This window comes from Chenopodium quinoa, unplaced genomic scaffold (assembly GCF_001683475.1).
Source record: "Chenopodium quinoa cultivar QQ74 unplaced genomic scaffold, ASM168347v1, whole genome shotgun sequence".
Lineage (NCBI taxonomy): Eukaryota > Viridiplantae > Streptophyta > Magnoliopsida > Caryophyllales > Amaranthaceae > Chenopodium > Chenopodium quinoa.
The window spans coordinates 1314091-1323959 of NW_018743050.1; the positions used below are offsets into that span (position 1 = coordinate 1314091).

The 9869-nt window shown below is 43.3% G+C and overlaps 1 long non-coding RNA gene across 1 annotated transcript; it reads left to right on the forward strand.

Annotated features, from left to right (window-relative positions):
- Positions 1 to 7133: 7133 nt before the first annotated feature.
- Positions 7134 to 8199, forward strand: LOC110730744. Its single transcript, XR_002513150.1, has 2 exons — positions 7134 to 7507; positions 7594 to 8199. It is a non-coding gene; the product is annotated as an uncharacterized LOC110730744 (long non-coding RNA).
- Positions 8200 to 9869: the final 1670 nt, after the last annotated feature.

Here is a 9869-nt window from a genome sequence, read left to right on the forward strand (position 1 = left end):
CATTGCCTTATCACAGTAAGAGGCGGCCATAGCTTTTGCAGCCTTTACCTCTTTGTTCTTCCGGTCAAGCGGCTTGCGAAGGCCGTTCACTCGGAGCAAGGCCTAAGTAAAAAGGGGAATAGGCGTCAGTTTCCAAACAAAAAAGAAAACAGGCGTCCTGGAATTCAAATACTCAAAAATATGCTAAGTATACCTCAGCAAGGACCCCTGCAATCCCGTCTAGGTCAAGGGTGCCGACACCCCTGACCGCCTCCCTTTCAGCTGGAGGAACGGCCTTGATCATAGACTTGGCCACCTCGACCAAGTCAGGCTCCTGAGGGCCGGCTGCATCAAGCATAAACAAACGGATTAGACCTAGTAAAGAAGGGAGCAAGTCTAAAATTTACAAGGATAATTTCATACTTCTAGGTGGCCCAGCTGGAGTTTTAGAAGAAATGGCCGGCTGTTTCTCAGCCGCCACATGTTTCCTGGCAGAACCAGGAGAGCTCGCAACAGTCGTCCTCCGGGCCTTGGGGTCCGGCTGTTGGGAAGAAGAAGCTCTTGGAGCGCCCGTCTAAAAAAGAAGAAAAGAGTCAGTATATGCATAAACACAACTCCACAAAGAGGGTGAAAGGTTCGAAGCCCACCAAGGGTGCCCTCTTGTTGGGGGAGTCGGTTGAAGACTGTTGCATGATGGAGGCCCGCAACATGGCCGCCGCAGTCTTGGAGGCGGTAATTTTGCTCATGGCGTCCGCTGCAAAAACAAATAGCAAAGTTAATAAAAGTCATAACAAGAAATGCATGGAACAACAGAGTATTCGACAGGCCGGCTACCTCTTGAGCACCGACTGCTGAGGCCACAGGCGACCAAAAAGTACTCGTCGTGGAGCCATTTGAAGCTCGGGACGCAGTGCACGGGTACTTGCTCTCGTACCCCTGAAGTAGAGTTCACCTTCGACTCTACTTTGAAGAGTCCTTTATCTAGGATCTCTTTCTTAGCCTTGGGGGGAACAGGCGGCATGCTGTGGCCGCCTGCAAGAAGGGGCGGATTCCTATTCCACCTGTTGAAGCGCTTGTTCAGCTCTGTGTCTGAACTCTCAATGATAAGGAAGGTGCTCCGCCAGTCCTTCCATTTGTTTGCTTTACCTCTCTTCATGAGGTAGCCCCTGTGGCTCGTTAATTGATACCAGCCGGTACCGCCTGCCTTAGGGGTCCGGCTGAGGTAGTTCATGTGGGCGAAAGCCTCGAAGTTCGGCTCCACCCCGTGCAGTTCGCACCCGGCCACATAGCCGAGTACGTTGACCCAGGAGTTCGGGGCTAACTGCCATAACCCCAACTCATACCCATCCAAGATCCGCTGAACAGCCGGATGTAGTGGGAAGCGCAGCCCAGCCTTGATGGCCGCCTCGTAGCAGCCAAAGCAGGCGCCATTATAACTGGTACCAGCCGGCCAGACGACTGTGTCTTCTGGATCCGGCACGAACACTAAAAAGCCAGGGCCCATTGTGTGGTTTGCGATAAAGCTCTCCACTTTCTCTTGCATGGCTGTGATCCGGCCCCGAGGTATCGTGCAGTAGTAGGGGGTATTTTGCTCTCGGTGAGAGGCGGATGGCTCCGCCCAATCGTCCCCCTTCTCAACTGCGTGAGAAAGCCTTGCCTCTTGCAGGCGACTGTTTTTCTCTTCTGTGTCCAGAGAAGCATGGCCAGAAGAGCTAGACTCTGAATCGTCCTCTGACCAGTCCGAAGAGGACGACTCCTCCCCTCTCCCGGAGGGGCCCGCCTCCTCTCCTTTAAAAGGAGCAGGAGAGAATGTAGAATTGTCAACTGTAAAATGGGAAGGGGTCACTTTGACTCCTCCCTCAGAACTGCCGGCTTTCAAGCCGCTTTGTTTCACTTCCACATCTGGCGCCTGGTCAGATGTTTCACTAATCGGCACCCTGTGGGAGGAGTCGTCCGAGTTTATTGACAAAAGTCCACTAGTTCATTAACTAGTGGAATTAGATTTTCCATGAGTTTGATTTTGTAAATTTGAGCTACCAGCTTGCTTGTATTATGATGGTGGCCGACACTATGCAAATGACGTTTGGCCTTGATTGCATGAGGAAAGTTGGCACTACCAAACTACTCCAATATTTCTTCAATAAGCTACTCCTTATTAACATAGGCGGCAAAGCTCCATTGGAGGGAATTTACGAGCTCCATGTTTAGCAATAACTCAAGAAAAATTATCATTCTTGAGCATTTTAATTAATGAAGTTGGACGCATCAAGTGTTAAACTCACAACATAGCAAGACCGCAAAAATGCTGAGTATGTTTTTTCAAAAGCAACCAGCGTGCCCCCAACTCCGCAATCACAGGCGGCTCTAATGCCGAACCGAACGAGTTTGTTCATGTGTGAACAGGGGCTGCTTGATAGTTGATACCCATGGACGTCCAAGAGCTTTCTTGCGAGCGTAAGACACAAGCAGTACGGCTCCTAGCCGCCTGTTGAGTTCAACACCCGAGCAATGTGTTTTGAGTTCAACACCCAAGCAATGTATTTTGAGTTCAACACCCAAGCGATGCTGTCGTTATCGATGGGGTCAGCCGGCACTTAGTGGCCGGATGACCATGGAAATGCCGCATAGAGCTACAAGTTGTGATACCTCCGGCTCCGATTATTAAGCTTTAAAATCAAGCTAGCATTGAAGCCGACTGTATTATCAAGCTACTACAATTTCCATGATGAAAGTGAGCTCCACCTTGGTAGGCCAATAACAAGGCATCCGGCCAGTGTCATCAGCCGACACCTACCTTGGTCCTCACCATTAAGCTGGCAGGCGGCAGCTTAGCACATCCTAACACTTGGTGAAACATCCGGTACAAGAGCATTCGGCTACTCAAATACTGAATTGCAAACAGCGAAGAGTGTGCTGCTTCGAACACATACAAAAGGCAACGTCTTTGTTTTTCCAGAAGCATACAGCCAGCATAATCACGCATGTATACTTCAACTCTCACGGTCTGCCGAAAGGAGTAGTGCATGGTTCATAGTAAAGTACTCGGCCTTGAGCAGGCGGCACCTAGTACCAGCCACGAAGCAGCCAAGCGGCTCTAAACCACATTTGGCTATGTATACATAAAATACATAGCGTGTAATTGCAACTACTCAAGTAAAATGCTGAACTCATGCTCTCGTCTGCCGGCTGCCCACCTTAGTTGTTAAATGGTGTCCGAAATAATTCTGCCTTGTCATAAACTAACCGTGAAGCTCCTTGTTTGAGAATGTGCAAGGCGGCACCTCAATGACGAACTTCAAGCTAGTAAGCGGCATGCTAATCAAACGGCATACCGAATGTATGGTGGTATCATTATCATGGTTTCATAGCCTTTCTCTAAGCTACCACTATCATTATTATGATTATTTTAAAAAGAGAAGACAAGAAATATTGGGAAAGCCGCCTACACGCATGATCACTTAAGACTAATGCAAAGAGTCAGGCGGCATTCGGTTGTTACGATTATGAGTGATCATCCAAGCCAAAATTTGAGCCCAAGAGTATATAACTCACAACTTGCAAGCAGCCTCCAAATAACCGAGAAGCTAATGCTCCTCTTTGAAACCATTCGCAAGAACGAGGCGGAGCAGCCGACATCTAGGCATCCAACAAGCTTGCATTCCAATACATGCAAGCAGCCATTCGAGTATGGACGTTTGAGTAGCATCCAGCATAACATCACTCAAAGTGCCCAGCCGGCATTTGGACATAAGGAAGGCGGCTCTTGGGTAAACAGCTAGTTCAAGTTACACGAGTTACATTGCCGAGTGCCTCGAACTTGAGCATGAAAATAAGCGGCTACCTGAGCAGTCGCATGAACAATTCGGTCATTTAAAGCCGAACCTTGAAATGCGAGATAAATAGCTTGATATTCCGGAAGCATACATCCAACATAAGTAGTGCATGGTTAGTAGCAATGTTATCGGCCAGGAATCAGGCGGCACCTAAATGTGCCCAGTTCCTGTCCAAACGGCACCCTACCTCGGTGATCATCTACGCCCACTCCAAGCCGCGAGAAGAAGTTGGGCGTCCAAGAGTTGTTGTAAGCAAAGAACGCATTTCGAGAGTCAAACTGGCATTATAATCAAGCAGCCATTATAACCGGTGGAGATTGAGCAGCCAACCAAGCTGTGTAAACAGGCAACCCCTCATGATTATAATAACAGTCGGCCCCTAGTTATTGTTCCTCAAGATAGTTCTTAGCAAGCAATGGGTTTAGTGAGACAACCAAGCAGGCGGCATCATCCATAATAAAAAACCAGTTAGGTTTAGCGAGGCCAGCAAGGGGAAGCAATCATGGGCCCTTGGCCTCTCAAGGCCAGACACCAAAAATGGCCAATAAGCGGCATACCGAATGTGTGGCCTAGTATAGGGGCTTGTTTTAAGCTACCATATCATTATTAAAAAAAAAAAAAAAAAAAAAAAAGGGGGGGGGGGGGAAAAGCCGCCTAATTGCATGGTCACTTGTCATTCTCATGCATGAGACTAATACAATGTATAAGCTTCCCTCTAAAATATTGCCTAAGGTTAGTAAAACCGGCTGTTTAGGCAGCACCCTATTGAAGACCGTCTTCCTTCGTGGATTACCTCCACTTATTTGTATGGCAATTTATCAATCAAGAGTCAGGCGGCATGAATAGTAGTCGGCCCTCTATATGACGAAGTCTCGTAGCTATGAAAGCAGCCGACCCTCGACACCAGCCAGCAATTTCACCAAGGGACCAAGGACCGGTGGCAAATGTGTGGGTCGAGCCTCGAGGAAAATAGACAAAAAGGTCACAAACTGCATAAAAACAAAGCTTAGCATGACCACCTGTCCCCATTCGAAGAAAGTAGAGTCATCAATCAAAGAAGGAGGCGTCCCAACGTCATCCACCCTCCATGGAAGGGAACTAACTTATCCTCAGAGGGGCATGCCTCATGTACCTTTACAGTGGGCTACTCTCCATTGATTATTTCACTCTATGATCAGAGGGGCATGCAGCAGTACCTCTATAGTCGGCTACTCTCTGCTTTGATTATTTTACTCTATCACCAGAGGGGCATGTCGTCTGGACATACAATCGGCTACTCTCCATAGAAGATGGCCGACTGGTTCCAAAACAAACGGCCACCCTCCTATTCTTAGCTAAAAAATTATCAAGGCCTGGCCGACCGTGTGCCTAAACAGGCGGCTACCCTCCTCTTACCTAGCACCTACGTTCACCAAGAACTATCCAAGGCCACAAGCCGAATGATCAGTCCAGGCGCCAAGCCAACTGATCCAATCTTTAAACTAATACGACCTGTCCCAACATCATAGCAGGCGTCCGACGACATCCCTCCGGATGAAATTCGTCGCAGAGAGCAGCTCCCTTTTGGGTGGAACATTGCTCTATAAACTAATTACACGGCACCTATACGACTGTCCCCAAGGGCAACCACGTAGCCGTTTTTGAGACAAGGATAACTCTATCACTAACCAAACCAGTGGTAGCAGTTGACATCTGAGTCGGATGACCGCCTGTATTACTTGGGATAAATGCAGGGGGTACCTCTTGAGTTAATAGCCAACAAACATTGGCGAATCAAGGGGTCCAGCCGGCCTCCGCCGCCTGGTACCTCTACTACTCAAGCAGGCGTGACGACGACTGAGTAACACCAACGTTAACTCATAGTCACTCCCTCAAACTTGGTATGGAACCTAAAAGGTTTGAGTAAACCACCTGTTTTTTGGCAAACAGGGGCTCTCAACCACTACTCCTGCTAGGTTAACAACCTTTGAGTTAATAGCCAAGCAAAACTTGGCGAATCAAGGGGACCATGTATCCGGCTTCCGTCGCCTGGTTTCCCTACTACTCAAACAAAATAGGCAGTGATTGACTAACCTCAAGGTTAACCAGTCGCCCTCCTTAGTACAGAACCTAAAAGGTATGAGAGATCCGCCTGTTTTTTTTGGCAAACAAGGGATCTCGACCACTATTCTTACTAGGTTGGCTATACTTAAAGCTGTCGTCTATAACCTAACAGGTGTAGCTACTTCGGTTGGACGTCCCGTCTGACGCCTGCTTCTATGCAGCCACCAAAGCAAACGACCAGCCATCCCCCAACGAAATAAACTAAGTACCAAACTTAGTATATTGAATCAAAAGAGGCCAATGGCCGAATAATGCTAAATGCTTACCCCTTGTGCAATAGTTGACAGTCCACCTGATCAGGGGCTATCTGCATAGTGGGGCAAAGAATCGGCATCTGTCTAGTTCGACGGCAATCATTATTATGATTGATTAACTTTGAAAATGTCATACCGCCCAAGGTATCAAAATTTTCTAAGTTAATCAAGTCCATCTCCCATTAGAACTAGACAAGATGCCGACCTAGCAAATCTTCGAGGGTCTAACTTTCGAAAGGAGCAATCCCTCCTGGAAAGAGAAATTACTCTTTCCGAGGGGCAAATGTTTAGGGTAAAAATTACCCATGACAAATGGACCAATCTGAACCTGCCACGTGTCCACCACGTGGGCCAATCAGCGTCCGCCACTTGTCACCCTAAGAGGTCCAACATGGACTAATCAGGCCACGCCACGTGGCCTCCCATATGCCAAATAGGCAAAATGGCCACCAAGGCCCAAAGTCCGAGAGAAGCCCAATTTGCCCTGGTTAACCTAAACCTAGGATTGGCACGCTTCTCAAGACTATAAATACTTAATTAATCCTCATTAAAGGGGATTCAACAATTAATGACTCTCACCTAGAGAAAACCAAAACACATTGATCACTCCTCACCTAGAGGAACCAGATCTTCCAACCTTTACTTTTCCGCACTATTCACTCCTCAAGCAAGTACTAACTTGATCGTCGGAGGCGGAGCTCCTACCACAAGGAGTCTCCGTTTGTTTTGCAGGTACAGGCGTCCGGTTCCAGTCTCGGAATTGTAACTCTCCCGCAGGACATCAGAAAACCCCGAAACAACAATAATGTTAATCAAAATTACGCACATGAAATACTTAGAACGTTTCGAGTCTCATGCACTCATTCTAAATCATTGCCGAAAAAAATTCAGGAATTAAAATAGAAATCCTCCCCAGTGGAGTCGCCAAAAACTGTAGGGAATATTTCAAGCATTAGAGAAGAGGAGGAGAGAGAGGGGGATGGAGGCTGAGTTACCCGACCCGTTTTCTTTCAACGGTTCGGGTACCCAATTTTTCGGTTCGGTTACGGTTCGATTTTTCGGGTTTTCGGTTTTTTCGGAAGTTGGGGTGGTGGAAAAAATATGGTGAAAGGTATCTAACAATAGCTCTCATGGCTAGAGATGTACTTGCCATTCCCGTATCAACAGTCGCTTTCGAATAAGCTTTTAGCACCGGTGGTCGAGTGCTTGATTCATTTCGCAGCTCACTCTCAACTAATATGGTTGAAGCCTTGATTTGTGCACAAGATTGGTTACGTACATCTCAAGGTCCTCTTATATTTGAGGAGAGACTTGAAGATATGGAAAAAATTGAATCAGGTAACATTTAAATATTTTCTCTTTTTTTTTTAATCTCATTATCTTGTTAATTATTCATTAACTTTTTTTAAAACTTTTTTTTGAAGAAATGTTACCTCTTGGTGAGGAACACTCTCTCTTTGTTGATGATGATTAATTGATTAGAGGCAGCAACTTATAATCATGAAGGTTGGTGGTGATTGTATTGAAGGTCGGAAGTCATTGAAGGCTTGGAGTATTTTATGAAATATGATTACTATGGACTGTTTTTGTTTTAAAACTATAAACTATGGACTTTTTTTTTTGTTATGTATTGGTTTATTATTGTTAACTATGGACTTTTTTTTTAAAGAAACAGTATGTTTGTATAAAGTATTTGTTCATTTGTAATCGGGTTGAGTGCTGTGTTATATGTGTATTCAGGTTTAAATATCAGCCTATTAGGCTGTTATTTGTTACAAAAAAAATCATAGTACTAATAACAATAATTAATACTAGAAAAACAGGTGGAAGTTAGGACAAAAATATTATTAAGCAGGTGGGTACAAGGAGGAGTTCAGGCAGCCAAGTAGGAGAGGTGAGGAGGCAGCAGCCTCAAGGATAGGGACTGGTAGGTTGCCAAAGCGGAAGACAGCGATAGTTGTAATTATTTTTGTTATTTGTGTATTTAAGTTCAATTGTTATAGTTCAAAAAATAGGAAGTAAAAAAAAAACTAATAAAAACTAAAAAGCATCTAAAAACGAATTGCAAAGCAGGTTTTAAATAAATAAAAAGACCTAAAAAAAAATCAGCTTATTGGTTCGGTTCGGATATTTGGTTCGGGTACCCGTATTTTCGGGTATCCGAATTTACGGGTACCCGAACCTTATCGGAACGGTTTCGGGAATCGGTTTTAGCCTTAACGGTTATCGGGTACCCGAACCAATAACGTTATCGAAACGGGTACCCGTCCCATGCTCTCCCCTAATGAAAAGTGTATTTAATTACCTATATTAACTTATTTTTGAATTCGTCTATAATTCAAATTCATAAATAAATATTTCTAAATCTGAAATGGTTCAAGTACTTGTAATGTACGAGCAGAGAAGGAAGAGTTATTATATGATGTTAATTATTTTTTTCCGAAGAATTTTAAATAAATGAGTTGTATGTAATTTATAATTATAATACGGAGTAATTATTATAGCTAGATGTTCAAGTATTATTTATTTTTACACTTCTACAAAATATAATTTTCATTTGCCCCCCCACCCCCCCGCATTATGAAATTCCTGGCTCCGCCGAGTTGGAATACCCGAACAGTATTATACAGGAGTACAATCAAAGAAGAAGGAGTTGGAATGTGTTATGTATGGATGGAAATCAAGGATATTGTTCTTTCGGTCGTTATGTGAAAATATTATGTCCCTAGTCTTTTGTATATTAGAAAAGCCTAGTTTCTGTTCCTTAGAATTAGGCGTTGAACATGCTACGGTACTCCCTAGTTTTAGACTAATATCATGTATTGTATTTTGTATATATATTAACTGAAAGTCAATAGCAATCCTTCAACGACTTATTTCGAATCTTTTACAAAACGACTAATTTGATAAATGTATTTACCAAAGTGGAAAATTATAAATTTTAATCCCAAAAGTAGCTAAATAATTGACTTAGAAGGAAACTAGCTATTTATTATTTTCCTTTGAACCGGTTTGGTTCACTTAATTGATTTTTTTTTAATTTTGTTTTTTTTAGTTTTATTTTAATTTTGATTTAGGATTTTTTTTAAAGTTGGAAAATTTAAGCCATATACAATGTAATTTTGATAAAAAAAAAATGTCTAGATTGTATTAATTGTATATACTCTCTGTTAATGTCGACTAATTTGAATATTTTTGAGTTTAAAATGTTTAATAAATCAAACTAACATATATTTATGTGATATATAATGACAGACAATGAATATGTTCTCAGTTGATTTTTTTTTTGATCAATTTTTTGAGTGATTTTTTTTATATTTTTATTTTGTGTAACTTTTTTAAAAAATGTTAATGCTTGCACTACAAAATAAAGTAGAGTCTCTTGATAATTGTTACAAATAAATTACATTGAATATTATTTTTCAAATAAATGGGATATTTTAAACTATGGCATTAGAATTTCCAAAAACAACTAAAAAAACCAAAATGATAATTGTAGGGAATATTTCAAGCATTAACCCCTAGCTTGAACCACACTGTGATCATACACTAAAATACGGTGGCGTCCAAAAGGGAAGAAGATAGAGCAAAAGAGTCGCCAACAAGTTTTAGGAACTTGTAAACCGTTCACATGGTGAAGGTTACACCCCTTAACGATCCAAGAGATCGTCAACTCCATAAGGTCTAGAACCAAATAAGG